This window comes from Sciurus carolinensis, chromosome 12, assembly GCF_902686445.1.
Source record: "Sciurus carolinensis chromosome 12, mSciCar1.2, whole genome shotgun sequence".
In the NCBI taxonomy this organism is placed as follows: domain Eukaryota; kingdom Metazoa; phylum Chordata; class Mammalia; order Rodentia; family Sciuridae; genus Sciurus; species Sciurus carolinensis.
In genome coordinates, this window is record NC_062224.1 from 62,753,179 (window position 1) to 62,770,525 (window position 17,347).

The window sequence follows — 17,347 nt, forward strand, 5'->3', positions numbered from 1 at the left end:
AAATGTGATTGGCTAGCTTGAATAATTCCACAGGGGAGCCAAACCCACTACTCCAGGATAAGCAGGAACAGCACCTGGCCCCCTGGAGAAGGAGGGATCTCTGGCAGGGTCCTTATCTGTGGGAGCAGAGCGAGTGGGGCCACTTGCAGTGAGGTCCCAGGCAGCTCTCTGGATTTCACAAGCTATCAAGGCAGCAGGTGACATCAGGCTTCATTTGAGATTTAAACCACAGGATGCTTAGCCCACGTGGCAATAAACCCAGAGGCCGGAGGGCTGCTTGGTGACCAGCTTTGTATCAGCCTTTCCCTCAGGGTCACGGTCACTGCCACCACTCCTGGGAGGTGACTGTCTCCTCGTGTTTCCCTCCCTTTTCCTCTGGCCCCCAGAGACTCCGTCTCGGACCTCAGGCAGAGCTGGCCCACCCCACTGCTCATCTACAGAGAGGAATGGGAGTTTTTCCACTGGGTCAGCCTCTCACCTCTGAGGGCTCCCCGCTGCCCTGCAACGAAGTAGTGGGCATGGCCCAGGGGCCCACAACCATCAGTGCCCATCCATATGCCAAAGCAAGATCAGGCAGAGGCAGGAAAGCACAACTGCTGAGGAAAGCAACTGCGAGCTAAACCAGAGCCCGAGTGGGATGGTGTGTGTTAATCCAAGAACGACTAGCTGTGGGGGTTGGCTCGTGTGTATGCAGGTGTTTTGACACCATCTCAGGTGAGGAACTTAAGGGACCTGGGGACTGTTTTTGTAATACAGAAGGAAGAGATCGTAAGACTAATTGTCCTGTAGCCAGAGCCAGATGCCATGGTGCATGCCTGCCACCCCAGCGACTCTGGGAGGCTGAGGCAGGAGGATCCCAAGTTTGAGGGCAGCCTGGGTGACTAACTGTAGTGAGACCCAGACTCAAGGTAAAATGAGAAGGGCTGGGATGTAGCTCAGTGTTGGAGTGCCCCTGGGTTCAATCCCCACTCCTGCAAAAAATAGAAAAACAAAAATCAAAACAAAACGAAAAACCGAGCCGTGTTTGTCCTGCACAGCTTGAGGGGCAGTGGTCTGTGAGAGCAGCATGGAAACATTCTGTCTACGCCTCTGAACTCCAGAGTGAAGCTGAGCAAATTGTGGATTCAATTTAGGTTTCTGGAGACCAGACCTTAGAGGCACGAGAGTCCTGGTTGTTAGAAAGTCAAGGCTACCAGTCATCCTCTTCCACGTCCTCACGCGCCTTTTTACCACCAGTGACTCCAAGCTGTGTCTCAGCCCAGTCCTCTCTCCTGAGAACCAGACCCACCATCCACTGTCTGCTGGAGAGGAGCCTGGGACAAGATGGCCCAGCCACCCTAACCATCCTCCACTCTGATCCTCCCGCATTCTCCCTGGCATTTCTCTTGGACTCGCTTCTCCTGCTGACCAATGAGCAAGCCGGGTGGAGCCTCCTCTTGAAGGATCCTCATGTGGCTCTGTGTGGTTCTGGGTTGCTGCCAGGTCCTGGTCCAAACTCCCTTTGTCCCCCGCAGGGTCTACCCTTCCTCCTTTCCTGCCCCGTTCAGTCCATAGCAGTCGGTTAATGCAGAGCAGAGCAGGCCCTTCCTGCTGAAAGTCTCCTGAGGCTCCCTGCTGACTCAAAATGAAGTCTGCATTCCTTCCCTGCCTTCCATGGACCAGCCCACATGGTCTTCAGCAGGAGGCAAGAAGGAGACAGCAGGCCATGTGCCAGAAACTGTCCGTTGCCTCTTCAGAAGTCTCCTCTCCCTTCTTCCCTGCTGCCATAACCCATTTTGTTCAGGTCTCTGACTTCCTTTGATCTCAGGAATGTAGATCCAGACTTGGTCTGAGGAGGGCCTTTGTGGCCCAGGGCTGGACAGTGAGGTGGAAGGGGACATCTGTTGGAAATGCCTGGGAAAGTTTTTTCCTATCAGGTAAGAGGAAGGTAAACGAGGCACAAAGGTCGGCCCTCCTCCACCCGTCACATCTTTTCCTTGACTGAGATGTGAATATCTGATGCTCAGAGCAGCTTGCAGCCATCCTGTGATCATGAGAGAGAAGGTCAAGAGAATCTCAAAGATACTAGATCTACCCAACTACCTCCATGCTTATTTAAGGAAAATCAAACCACTATTTGTTTAGAACACTGCCAGTCAAAGGCTCTCTTACTTGCAGCTGAAAGGATTCCTCACAGACACAAGGTGCTGTGGGAGCGTAGAAGACAGGAAATGGGTGAGGATTTTGTGCTTCATGTAGGTGGCATCTGAGTTCAGCCTTGGAGGGTGAGAGGGTGAAGGGCATCCAGGCTGCAGGGACTCTGGGAGCAAAGGCATAGAAGTCAGGGAATGCACCTGTGAGAAGGGCAAACTCCCACTTAGCTGGGACGCAGAGGAGGTGGAAGGGGTATAAGACGGGTTGCCATGGCCACTCTGACATAGTCATTTCAACTCAGGGACAACCTGAAGTCACTCTTGTGGCTCTATTACCACTATTGGACATTCAAAACTCTTTAAAACACATACTTGCACACGTGTACACAGATTCAGATACACATGCATACACACACACATACACACACACACACACACACACTCTTACTATAAAGAATTGACACATGATTACAGGAGAGTTGGCAAGTTGGACCCCTGGAGACTCAATGATATACGCTCTAATCTGAAGACTGCAGGTTCATGACCCAAGAAGAACAGATGTTTCAGATCAAGACAAAAGACAGGAAATGACCTATATTCCAGCTCCAATAGGCAGGTAGTAGGAGCTCCCTTCTACTAAATAGACTATCAGGCTGATAGTCTATTTGAACCTTCAACTGAATAGATGAGGCCCACCTACGCTGGGAAGGGAATCTGCTTTATTCAGTCTACCCTTCAAATGTTGATCTCATCCAGAAATTTGCCCAAATGTTTGAACACCCTCTGGCCCAGGTAAGTTGTCGCTTAAAAATTAACCATCACAGACATGTGCTGATCTTCCCTTTCGTGCCAAAGACTTGGCAAACACTTTGGAAAAGAACTTTTGTCTACTCTAGGCCAGATTAAAATGGTAACCCTCAGATTCCTCTGTCACTAAGAGGAATGGGAACAAAGTTCATTCTCTTCTCCCATCTGACCAGAAAGGATGTGGAGGCCAGTGGAGGACTCAGGAGCCAGTCTCAGTCATGTCCTATCCTTGGCTGTGGAGGGCAGGCAGGGCTCTGCCCTGCGTCCCTATGCACTGTCGTGTTCACTTTTTCTAAAGCTGACATCAACCTGAGGGGCGCCGGTCCCCTGGGCGGGCGAAGGGCTGCCGGGCTTTGCCAGGCCTACGGCTGGGCGGCCTGCCCCGGTGACCCCTGGTGGTGGCACTGAGCAGCACGTTTCGTACAACGCGTGCGCACAGCGCCCTCTGCCGGCAGATGGCCGTTCTTTTATTCTCTTTGCATCTTGGCTTGGCATTGGGAGGAACTAATCAGTACGCCCATTTTACACTTGAGAAAGCTGAGGCCCAGAGAAGTTCTTTGTCCGAGGAAGGGATATGGATCGGGCTTTTTGACTGCAGAGTCTGCGTTAAGCCAAAACTTTCAATATGAGCTCCGGTTATGTCAACAAAAATGTCGCATGCATTGAGGATTCCCCACTGCCCAGCTGATGTGTCCTTGCTAGGGGGAACCAGGACCAGCCCCAGGTACTTCACTTTTGGAAGATCATAAGCAAACTGCAGTGTTCTCATATTGCATAGGGGATTCTAAATCCAGTCGTTTGAGGAATACTGGAAGGAATGGGGTGTTTTACCCGAGAGAAAGACTAGCATGAAGGACTCTGCACAACGAAGGGCTGTTGTAGGGAAAGGGTACTGTAATGCTTCAGATTCCATGGTGGAGGCTGCAAGCAGGCGTACTTCTGCAGTCTGGTGTACTTCTGCAATCCAGAATGTTCCACTGGCCAGCGCTACGCTCCAAAGAAACAGCTTCCTGACATGGATGTGCCTGTTCAGGGACTGGGCAGGAAGGAGCGTGAGCGCTAAACAGCACCTGCGCTGCTACTTGGTGTCTGTTATAGAAGAATTTGGACAGAGGTGAAAAGACCGGTGCAGGGGCTTACAACCTCTTTGGGGGATGCAGGAGCAGGAGGCATGCTAGCCCTGTAGGGTGGGGATCAGAGCACACTGGAGGTGGACATTGCACAGGGTCCTGGCTTGGTCCTGGTGCAGTGCTGAATTCCAGGCAGGGTTACCCCTGCGAGGTGGAAACTGAGGCACAAGGGTATAGAAGAGGGTACCATGGGCTGGGTTCTCCAGGAAGCTGACCCTGAATCAGAGTTAGGGGAGCAAAAGATTTACTGTGGAGCAAGGCCAGCGAGGAAACGGGAAGCACAGAGGTGTGTGGAAAGAACTGATAAACTGAGGTGAGGATGAGTGTTGTCGATCCTCATCTCTAACAGCCCAGTGGGCCCTTGGAGTTGGTGTTGCCCATCAGAGGAACCCCTGGGGGAATGGCCAGGTCAATCCTTGTATCCTCACCATGTCCAGCCACTAGCTGGAATGGAGAACAGATGATGAATTTGATGACTTTGTCCTTAGCTCAAAAGCTGAGGCAAACCCTGAGGAAACTGGCAGCCAGAGGCCGTCAGCTAACCACCTCCTTGCAGTTGGGCAGTGGCCTTCCTTTTGAAAGGCCCGTCCACACACTGCCTGTCCTTGTCCCTAATCAGTGGTGGAGCCAAGCCTGAAGCCAGAGCTCATGCCTGCTGCCCAGGACTTTCCTTTCCTGGTGACCAGACTCCTTCGTGGGTCTGCCCTAGGAGGAGAGGAGTGGTTTGGTCACCCAGTGAGGACCCAGTGGCCCCTGGGTCCCCAGTAAAGACTGGAGTTGGTTTCTCAATGTTCTGGCCCTCATGGCCACATCTACAGAGATGGCGTGAGTAGGGGCTTCTGGTGACCAACAGTGCTCAAGAGAGTCATGTGCAGTTTGGTTTGACCACCAGGCAAAGTTCAGAATTGAAGGAGCTGGACAGGAAGGCCACCTGCCTCCTTCAGGGTGGCCTTGTCAGATTTGAGCTTCCTGTTCACCTTGAGCCACATCCTTGTCCCGGCCTAAGCTCTGTGCTGGTTGCCCTGTGGGCTCTCAGTCTTTCTGCCTGCACTGGTATCTGTCCCTTCATCTTCCTGGACACCAGTGATATCCAGGAATAAATTCTGGTCACAGGCTCTGGGGCAGGATGTCTCCTCCCCACTTTCCTCTGGCTCAGGGTTCCTGTGCTGCTGGGTGAGGGGCCTGGTCATTTACATGAGTTGACAGGAGGGCTGACAAGTGGATCATCTGAGCCTCCTTGGTTGGGTCAGTGTTGCCCCTGGACACCCACCCCTTCCCCTCCATGCCACTCTTGCTAGTCTTCATTCTGACACAGGAAAGGCATTGACTTGGGGCCAAGGATAAGATCGTCAGGATTGTGGCTGAAGGGAAGAAATGGCATTGACTCAGAACCAGAATTCATCTCCCTAAAATGCTAAAAATAAGCCAAATCTGCCCATGTGTGATCCCCGCCCCTAGATACTTTGCTAGGGTTGGTGCAGTGTGAGAAGTGGCCGTCAGTGAACCTCCACCCCAGCCTCTGAGAGCGCGACCTCCCAGGGAGGGTTCTAAGACAATCTGGGCAGCTGGCAGTGGAGGTAATGGGGCCCCTGGGTGGGGAAAGGCTGTCAGCTTCCCGCTTTGCTCCAGGTTCCATCTATCTGGCCTGAAGCCCGGAAGGGTTCTTCTCCCTCAGGTGTCGGGGCTCTCCATTTCACAGCAGATATGGAGAGCCACAGCACACGAGAGAATTGTCCACGGTAAACCAGCTGCAGTCATCTGCTCCAGTGTCCGGAGTCCTGACAGGTAGTCTGAGAGTTGAAAATGCCATATCAAATTGCCCACCTAAGGCAAACTGCTTCTAAATTTGCTGAGCTGCCTTCTCTGCTGCTTGAGTTTGATTTTAGGAAGTCCAAGTCACTGAGTGCCTCCTGTGTGTGCGGGGCTATAATGGGGATTGGACATAGGAAAAGAAACAAGGTGCATGCCTGTAATCCCAGTGGCTTAGGAGGCTGAAGCAGGAGGATTGCAAGTTTGAGGCCAGCCTCAGCAATTTAGAGAGGCCCTAAGGACTTAGCGAGACCCCGTGTCAAAATTTAAAAATTTTTTTTTAAAAAAGGGGCTGGAGATATGCCTCTGTGATTAAGTGTCCCTGGGTTCAATTACTGGTACCAAAAAAAAAAAAAAAAAAAAAAAAAGGAAAGAAAGAAAGAAACGTGTGCGTGTGTTGAGGATTGTCCCAGGGCACAGACAAGCTCTGGAAGCCTGCAAGTCTACTTCATGTTGCTCTATTTTTTGTGCCCTGGAACTTCTAACCCTGGCTGGTCTGCATTTCTTCCCTTCAGCCACAATCCTGACGATCTTATCCTTGGCCCCCAGTAAGCATTGTGCAGCAGGTGTCAGTTTTCCCTACAAGGTTGTGAGGAAAGTGGGGATTTTATCTGTGGAGTGTTCCCCCCTCTGAGGAGCTGGGATCCCAACCCAGTTGGCACCCAGTGGTTTTCCTGAACCAAGCCTGTTGTTTAGGTAAGAGTTAAAGAACACAAGAAACCCAAGATGACTTGAGGCCTTTGCACAAACTTATCCTGATGGAGACCCCTACCTGGGGATGGGCAGCCAGCCCCCACTTGGGTAAACAGGAGAAGGGAGGTACCAGGAGAGAGAGGGCAGCACCGGCCCCAGACTCTTGGGCCAGGCACCTTGCATTCCTCGAACTGCTAAAACAAAATACCACAGACTCTGTGTGTGTGTGTGTGTGTGTGTGGTGTATGTTGGGGTGATTTAAATAGCAGAAATTAATCATCTTACATTGCTGGAGGCTGGAGTCCATGATCGAGTTGGAGTTGCCAGCAGGGTTGTTTCCTTCTGAGGCCCCTCCATGTCTGGCAGATGGCCACCTTCTGTCAATGTCTTCATGCCATCTTCCCTCTGTACCAAGTTTGTGTCCAAATTGCTCCTTCTTATAAGGACGCCATTCATATTGGGTTAGGGCCCACCCACCCAAATGAATTCATTCCCTCTCAGTTACCTCTGTAAAGACCCAGTCTTTTAATATGGCCATATTTTGTGGTCTTAGAGGTTAGGACTTCACTATAGGAATCAGGGGTCACAATTCAACCTATAACACACCCCAACTCTGGGTTTCCAGGGGCTCAGTTGCTTGATAATACAACCGACTATGGCATTGGACCATCTGGGGATTTGGACATTCGGCTTGAGTATTTGGAGAAGAAAGTGAGGCAGGGGAGAGAAGGATGGGAGAAGAAAGCTCTTGATCCTGTCTCTGATCCAGAAATTTCTACATTCACACAGGCAGGGACATAGAACTACCCCAGAAGGCAATTTTCCTTGAAGGCCTAGACCATCCCAGGCATCTTTGTATCTTTATGGGGGTGGAACAGAAGACAAGGGTAGGCAGGGGCAGCTGCCACCAACCCTTTGTGCTGCCCCGTGGACTCCAGCTAACACCTGTCTACTGTCAGGGGACTGGGGTGCAGAAAGTCCTATTGGCTTAGGGTTGCCAAATTTAGCAAATAAAAATACAGGACAAGCTGAGCATGGTGGTGTGTGCCCGTGTACTAGCTATTCAGGAGACTGAGGCAGGAGGATTGCTTGTTTGAGCCCAGGGATTTGAGGCCAGGCTGGGGCAACATAGCAAGACCCTATCTGTTATGGCCTAGTCGTGGTGTCCCCCAAAAGTTCACATGTGAAACAATGCAATAAGGTTCAGAGGATGAATGATTGGGTTGTGAGAGTCTTAACCCAATTAGCAAACTAATCCCCTGACAGGGATTAATTGAGTGGTAACTGAAGTGGTAGGGTGTGACTGAAGGAGGTGGGAATTGGGGATGTGGCTTTGGAGTATATATTTTGTATCTGGCAAGTGGAGGCTCTGCTTCCTGATCACCATGACATAAACTGCTTCCCTCTACCTCTCCTGCCATATGGAGCTGGCCTTTTATGGACTAAGACCTCTGAAACTGTGAGCCCTAAATAAACTTTTCCTCCTTTACAGTTGTGCTTGTCGGGTTGTTTAGTCACAACAGAAAAAAGTTGACTAAAACACTCTCTTAAAAATAAAATTCCCTTTGGACTGAGGGTGTAACTCAGTAGTATAGCATGCACTTACATGTATAAGGCCCTGGGTTCAATTCCTAGCCCCAAAAGGAAGAGGAAGGGAAGGACCCAGAATGTCCAACAGCAACTTTTTTTTTTTTTTTTTTGCTATAACTATTTCCCAAATATTGCATGGGATATACTACACTACAAAATTAGATGTTGTTCATCTATTAGAAAAGGCAGTCAGGAAAGACCTCTCTGCAGGGACATTTGGGTAGAGACCTGAGTGAAACCTGGGGCAAGGGGTACCAGGCATGGCAGAGGGAAACGATGTCAGCAACAGGAACAGCAGGTGCTACGGTCAGTCATGGTTCAGGGACCACCAAAGGTCAGTGTGGTATGGTCTTGGTTTTCAGAGTGAGCATGTTAAAGTGCAGATTCTAGGCTTGTGAACTGGGCAGGCACGGGATTCACCCCCCTACACAGCTCCTGCCTCTCTTACTCTCTGGTCCTATTCAGATATTCCAACGTAGTCCAGGGAATTAAACTCTCAATCCTGGGCTCAGAGCTAGGAAGTCCCTCAGAGGCCACCTGGGGAAACCCCTCTGATTACTGAGAGGAAGTTGAGTTCCATGCATCTAAGGACCTGAGCCAAAGGGTTTGGTCTGAGGAGAGTGTGGCTCTTTTGTACCACAGCCGAATGTCCATCTTTAGTTCTGGGTGTTTCTGAAAAAGTCCGAGTCCTAGGTAATGGTTCTGGAGAAGCCCCCACCCACTTCCCAATGCCTGTCACTTTGCAGTTAGGGACTTCCTGCTTGGTCCTGTGGAGTCCCTGCTTAGCCTTCAAATCTTGCAGCTCTGGCCCAAGGTGATCTCCACCTTCTAGCTTCCTATCCCCTTAACTTGCAGGTCTAATTTGAGTCTTTTTTTCTAGAGCTCAAGTCCATTTCTTCTGATCTGAAAGAACATGAGAGAGAGAGAATGATCTGAGCTATCCTTGGAGCAATAGTCTTAGAAGTTCCTTGTCCTTTCTTTCTCCAAGTGGGACAATTTCTCCTAGACCTCTGATCCTTCTCAAGGAGCATCACTTTCCAGCAGCCCCAACTCCTGCCCTGTGGGGACTGCAGAGACCTGGGCCGCACAGACCTCTCTGTCTCAGCAGAGTTCCTTCATCACCTTGAGCCTCCTCCCAGGCTGGGGGTCAATGAACAGGCAGAGCAGTGGTGATGAGCTGGGCTGAGCTGGGCTGAGCAGAGCCACACTCCTCTGTTCTGTGTCCTGGGGCAAGAAAGCAGCTCCTCCACAGACTGGTTGGCCCAACCCTGCCTCCCATCCTCTTGCAAAGGATGCAAACTGGGCCAAGGGCACCCACAACCTCAACTAAGAGAGTGGGAGAGAGAAGCGAGACAGGAAGTGATCTCACTCTCCTAAACCATAGAGAGGGAGCATCCCTGCAGCAGGTGCAGTCTGAGTCCTGAGCAGAAGCCTGTGCTCAGTCTCCACCCTCCTCTTCTAGAGGTCTCCACAGCCAAGCACATGTGCCTGTAATCCCAGCTACTCAGGAAGCTGTGGTAGGGACAGTAGGAATATACCTCAACATTGTAAAGGCCATCTATGCTAAGCCCAAGGCAAACATCATTCTAAATAGAGAAAAATTGAAAGCATTCCCTCTAAAAACTGGAACAAGACAGGGATGCCCTCTTTCACCCCCTCTATTCAACATTGTCCTTGAAACTCTAGCCAGAACAATTGGAGCAAAGAAATTAAAGGGATAAGAATAGGAAAAGAAGAACTCAAGCTATCACTTTTTGCCAATGACATGATTCTACATTTAGAAGATTCAAAAAATTCCACCGGAAAACTTCTAGAACTCATAAATGAATTCAGCAGAGTAGTAGGATAAAAAATCAATACCCATAAATCAAATGCCCTACATAAGCAATGAATCCACTGCAAGAGAATTTAGGAAAACCACCCCATTCATAATAACCTCAAAAAAAGAAAAAAAAAAAAGAAAAAAGAAGAAAAAAACCTTGGAAATCAATCTAACAAAAGAGGTGAAAGGCCTCTGCAATGAAAACTCCAGAACACTAAAGAAAGAAATTGAAGAAGACCTTAGAAGGTGGGACGATCTCCCATGCTCTTGGGAAGGCAGAATTAATATTGCCAAAATGGTCATACTACCAAAAGTGTTCAACAGGTTTAAAGCAATTCCTATGAAAATCCCAATGATGTTCTTCATAGAACTTGAGAAAGCAATCATGAAATTTATTTGGAAAAATAAGAGACCCAGAAGAGTCAAAGCAATTCTTAGCAAGAACACTGAAGCAGGAGGCATCACAATACAAGACCTTAAACTATACTATAGAGCAAAAGAAAACAAAACTGGCATGGTATTGGCACCAAAATAGACATGCAGACCAATGATTCAAAATAGAAGACACAGAGACAAACCCACATAAATATAGTTATCTCATACTAGACAAAGGAGCCAAAAACATACATTGGAGAAAAGATGGACTATTCAACAAATGGTGCTGGGAAAGCTGGAAATCCATAAGTAACAAAATAAAATTAAACCCCATTTCTCACCCTGCACAAAATCAACTCAAAGTGGGTCAAACACTTAGGCACTAGAACAGAGACCCTATGTTTAATAGAAGAAAAAGTCCCAAATATTCATCATGTAGGCTTAGAACCTGACTGTTTTTTAACAAGATTCCTGAAGCTCAAAAAGTCACATCAAGAATCCATATATGGGAGAGATTCAAACTAAAAAGCTTCTTCTCAGCAAAGGAAACAATCGAGAATGTGAAGAGAGAGCCTACAGATTGGGAGAAAATCTTTACCACATGCACCTCAGATAAAGCATTCATCTCCAGGATATAAAAAGAACACAAAAAAGTAACACCAGAAAACCAAATACCCCAATCAATAAATGGACTTAGGAACTGAACAGACACTTCACAGAAGAAATGTAATCAATCAACAAATGTACAAAAAATGTTCAGCATCTCTAGCAATTAGAGAAATGCAAATCAAAAGTACTCTAAGATTTCATCTCACTCCGACCAGGATGGCAATTATCAAGAATATAAGCCAATACCTGGAGACTAAATAATACACTATTATATGATGAATGGATAACAGAAGACATCAGGAGGGAAATAAAAAAATTCTTAGAAGTAAACGAGAACAAAGACACATCATATCAAAATCTCTGGGACACTATGAAAGCAGTACTTAGAGGAAGATTTATTTCATGGGGTGCATTCAAAAAAGAAGTAGAAATCAACAAATAAACGAGTTAACACTACAGCTCAAAGCACTAGAAAAAGAAGAGCAGACCAATACCAAAAGTAGTAGAAGACAGGAAATAGTTAAAATCAGAGCCGAAATCAACGAAATCGAAACAAAAGAAACAATCGGAAAAATTAATAAATAGTTGGTTCTTTGAAAAAATAAATAAAATTGATAAACCCTTAGCCACACTAACAAAGAGAAAGAGGGAGAAAACTCAAATTACTAAAATTCGGAATGAACAAGGAAACATCACAACAGACACGAGTGAAATACAAAACATAATTAGAAGCTATTTCGAAAATCTATACTCCAACAAAACAGAAAACCTTGAAGACATCAACAAATTTCTAGAGACATATGAACTACCTAAACTGAACGAGGAGGACATACACAACTTAAATAAACCAATTTCAAGCAATGAAATAGAAGAGGTCATCAAAAGCCTACCAACAAAGAAAAGTCCAGGACCAGATGGGTTCTCAGCCGAGTTCTACAAAACCTTTAAAGAAGAGCTCATTCCAATACTCCTCAAACTATTCCATGAAATAGAAGAGGAGGGAACCCTACCAAACTCGTTCTATGAAGCCAATATCACCCTGATACCTAAACCAGACAGAGACACATCAAGGAAAGAAAATTTCAGACCAATATCCTTAATGAACATCGATGCAAAAATTCTCAACAAAATTTTAGCAAATCGCATACAAATATATATTAAAAAGATAGTGCACCACGATCAAGTGGGTTTTATCCCAGGGATGCAAGGTTGGTTCAACATTCGGAAATCAATAAATGTCATTCACCATATCAACAGACTTAAAGTTAAGAATCATATGATTATTTCAATAGATGCAGAAAAAGCATTTGATAAAATACAGCATCCCTTCATGCTCAAAACACTAGAAAAAATTGGGGTAATGGGAACATTCCTAAACATTATAAAGGCCATCTACGCTAAGCCCATGGCTAATATCATTCTAAATGGTGAAAAACTGAAAGCGTTCCCCCTAAAAACTGGAACAAGGCAGGGATGCCCTCTTTCACCGCTTCTATTCAACATCGTCCTTGAGACTCTAGCCAGAGCAATCAGACAAACCAAAGAAATTAAAGGGATACGAATAGGAAAAGAAGAACTCAAACTATCCCTGTTCGCTGATGACATGATTATATATTTAGAGGAACCTGGAAATTCCACCAGAAAACTTTTAGAACTCATAAGTGAATTCAGTAAAGTAGCAGGTTACAAGATCAATGCCCATAAATCCAATGCATTTTTATACATAAGTGATGAATCTTCAGAAAGAGAAATTAGGAAAACTACCCCATTCACAATAGCATCGAAAAAAATAAAATACTTGGGAATCAATCTCACAAAAGAGGTGAAAGACCTCTACAATGAGAACTACAGAACACTAAAGAAAGAAATTCAAGAAAACCTTAGAAGATGGAAAGATCTCCCATGTTCCTGGATAGGCAGAATTAATATCGTCAAAATGGCTATACTACCTAAAGTGCTATACAGATTCAATGCAATTCCAATTAAAATCCCAATGATGTACCTCGCAGAAATAGAGCAAGCATTATGAAATTCATCTGGAAGAATAAAAAACCTAGAATAGCTAAAGCAATCCTCAGTAGCAAGAGCGAAGAAGGGGGTATTGCAATACCAGATCTTCAACTCTACTACAAAGCAATAGTAACAAAAACGGCATGGTATTGGTACCAAAATAGACAGGTAGATCAATGGTACAGAATAGAGGACATGGACACAAACCCAAATAAATACAATTTTCTCATACTAGACAAAGGTTCCAACAATATGCAATGGAGAAAAGATAGCCTCTTCAACAAATGGTGCTGGGAAAACTGGAAAACTATATGCAATAGAATGAAACTAAACCCCTATCTCTCACCCTACACAAAACTCAATTCAAAATGGATCAAGGACCTCGGAATCAGACCAGAGACCCTGCATCTTATAGAAGAAAAAGTAGGTCCAAATCTTCAACTTGTTGGCTCAGGATCAGATTTCCTTAACAGGACTCCCATAGCACAAGAAATAAAAGCAAGAATCAACAACTGGGATAGATTCAAACTAAAAAGCTTTCTCTCAGCAAAGGAAACTATCAGAAATGTGAAGAGAGAGCCTACAGAGTGGGAGAATATCTTTGCCAACCATACCTCAGATAGAGCGCTAATTTCCAGAATCTATAAAGAACTCAAAAAACTCTACACGAAGAATACAAACAATCCAATCAACAAATGGGCTAAGGAAATGAACAGACACTTCACAGAAGAAGATGTACAAGTAATCACCAGATATATGAAAAAATGTTCAACATCCCTAGTAATAAGGGAAATGCAAATCAAAACTACCCTAAGATTTCATCTCACCCCAATTAGAATGGCGATTATCAAGAATACAAGCAACAATAGGTGTTGGCGAGGATGTGGTGAAAAAGGAACACTCATACATTGCTGGTGGGGTTGCAAATTAGTGCAACCACTCTGGAAAGCAGTGTGGAGATTCCTCAGAAAGCTTGGAATGGAAACACCATTTGACCCAGCTATCCCACTCCTTGGCCTATACCCAAAGGACTTAAAATCAGCATACTACAGAGATACAGCCACATCAATGTTCATTGCTGCTCAATTCACCATAGCCAGATTGTGGAACCAACCTAGATGCCCTTCAGTTGATGAATGGATAAAGAAACTGTGGCATATTTATACAATGGAATATTACTCCGCAATGAAGAATGATAAAATTATGGCATTTGTAGGCAAATGGTCGAAATTGGAGAATATCATGCTAAGTGAGATAAGCCAATCTCAAAAACTAAAGGACGAATGATCTCGCTGATAAGCGGATGAGGACATATAATGGGGGGTGGGATGGGCTAGCATTAGGTTTAGGGTTAGGTTTAGAGTTAGGCTAAGGAGAGCAGTAAGAATGAAGGAAAGAAGGACTGTGTAGAGGGAAAAGAGGGGTGGGAGGGGTGGGGGGGAGGGGAAAAATATAATAAACATCATTACCCTATGTAAACGTAAAAAATAAATAAATAAAAAAAAATAATTGCTCAAAGTAGAAAAAAAAAGAATATAAGCAATAAGAAATATTTAAGGATGTGGGGGAAAAGGTACACTCATACATTGCTGGTGAGACTGCAAATTGGTGCAATCACTATAGAAAGCAGTATGGAGATTCCTCAGAAAATTCTGAATGAACCCAGCATTTTGAGCCAGCTCTCCCAATCCTTGGTTTATATCAAAGGACTTAAAATCAGCATACTACAGTGATGAAGCCACATCAATGTAAAGCAGCTCAATTCACAGTAGATAAACTATGGAACCCACCTAGATGCCCTTCAACAGATGAATGGATCAAGAAAATGAGGTACATATACACAATGGAATATTACTCAGCCTTAAGGAAGAATGAAATTATGGCACTTGCAGGTAAATGGATGGAACTAGAGAATATTATGCTAAGTAAAGTAAGCAGTCCCAAAAAACTGAGAATGTTCACAGACTGACCATCTGGTCCAATGACAGCTAAGAATGTTCCCAGTCTGACGAGTGGACCAATGGCTGGCTAGGATGTTTGCAGACTGACTATCTGGGTTGTAAAATGGTGTGTGTGTTGTGTGGCAGAATATTGGCAGCAGCTGATGCCAACAGATTTGACAACAAAAAGAATTTGATGATTTGGGCTTCATCAAAATAAAACCTGTTCTTCAAAATACACTTTGAATGAAAAAGACAAACCACAAGCTGGCAGGAAATTACTAATAAGTAGTATTTGCATATAATCACATGGAAAATGATAAATTTGGATTTTTCTCTAATTATTCACAAGGATAAACTACACATGAATCTGAAACCTGAATGTAAAAATAGAAATTAAGCAAGTACTAGCAAGGTTGAATTTTTCTATGCATTCTGAATAGTCAAAACATTCCTGATTATATCTTAAAATCCAGAAGCAAAAAGGTGTAAAGGTGATTACATAAAAACAAACAAAAAAAACTTGCCTGGCTGTGTTTAACCTCCCCATTCCTCCCATGCACTTTGACAATGACAACCTGAGAAAAAATATTTGCAACATATTCCTCTCCAAGGAATCATGTTCCTGAAATATAAAGAGCATTATAAATAAAATAGCCAGCAAACCATTACCAAAATGGGCTGAAGAAATAAACAGTTCTCAGGGAAAGAGATGCAAATATAGCTATAAAATATGGAAACATGCTCTGCTTAGTTCATAATGAACAAAAGACAAATTAAACCACAATAAGATACCATTTCTCACTTGTGTTGGCAAGATCCAAACATTTGACAACATACTCAGTAGGTGAGAGAATGTGGAGGAATACTGCACCCTCAGACACTGCTGATAAGTGTACAAAATGAGACAACCTCGCTAGGAATGAAAGTTGGCGACATCTCCCAAAACTGCTTATGTATTTACCTAATGACTCAACAATACCACTTTTCTTTTTTCAGTGCTCCAGAGGGAACTGGGGGCCTCACGCACCATAGGCAAGTGTTCTACCTTGAGCTATATCATCCCAGTCCTTCCAAAGATACTGGGAATTCAACAAATGTTTAAAATTTGTATCTACAAAATTATGTTCTTCAGGCATGAATTATAATAACAAAAGATGGTCACAAATGACTGAAACAACCAACTGCTTATTAATGAGTTGTTGAATAAACCAAAGAATACTATGAAGAAGAAAGAAAATAATTTTAAATATTGGTAAGATATGGTTTCCAGAATACCTTTAAAAAAAAACATAAATAGCTGGGGTTGTGGCTCAGTGTTAGAGCACTTGCCTAGCATGTGAGGCACAAGGTTCGATTCTCAACACCACATGTAAATAAATAAATAAATGAATAAATAAATAAAGGTCTATCAACATCTAAAAATATTTTTAAAAAAATTTAAAAAATCATAAAGTGGAGAAAAATATTTATAGAATTCTTTTTACCTTAGAAAGTGAGAAAAGATGAATGTACTTCTTAAATTTGAGGTAAAATTGACATGCAATAAATTACATGTATTTAAAGTGTGCAGTTTGATAAATTTTAACTTGAATATGTGAAACCATCATGATAATGAAGATAATAAATCAATCCATTCCCTCCAAAAGTCTTCTCATTTTCTAGGTAATTCCAACCTCTGCCCTTGGTCACCCTACCTTCTTGCCACCCACGTTCCCACCCTGCCCACAAACAAAATATCTATCTTAATAGACTGCTTTGTATTCCTAAAGTTTTCTGTGCATGGAATAATATATTCTGTGTTCTCTGGCTTCTCTTATTCAGCAAAATTTAAAATTAATCTATATCACTTTATAAATAATACTTCATCTCTTTTTATTCCTGAGTAGCATTTCATTATATGTATATACCACAATTTGTCTATCACCTATTGATGGACATTTGGATTTTTTTCCAGTTTTGGTCTTTTATCAATATAAAAAGTCTGTTTTCCACCAACTGAATTTTATTGTATCCCAAATGTCTAGTGCATTTGCGTCTGCTTCCGGATGGTCTGTTCTGTCCCACAATCGGTATGTATTCTTGGGAGTGGATGATGGTACATGTTTTAATTATACAGTTTGCCTTCCCCTCCTCCTTCACGCTTCATTGCTCTTATTTTTCATTGCTTTCCTGCCTATTCTTGTTAGATTGTTCATTTCAACTGACTATATTCAACTTGACATATTTTTAAAGATCCACATATATTCATTCCCTCGCCAAGTTAAATATCCCCAGTTTCTTAAACTTATAGCACGTGCTTTCCAGACTATTCATGATCCTAATCTTTTCCACAAGTCATTCAACCTTAAAATGTGGAATCCAGGAATGAAGCCATTGGTGTAGGGGTAATAATGACACGATAGGGTGAAATTTTTAAAAAGTAGTGTC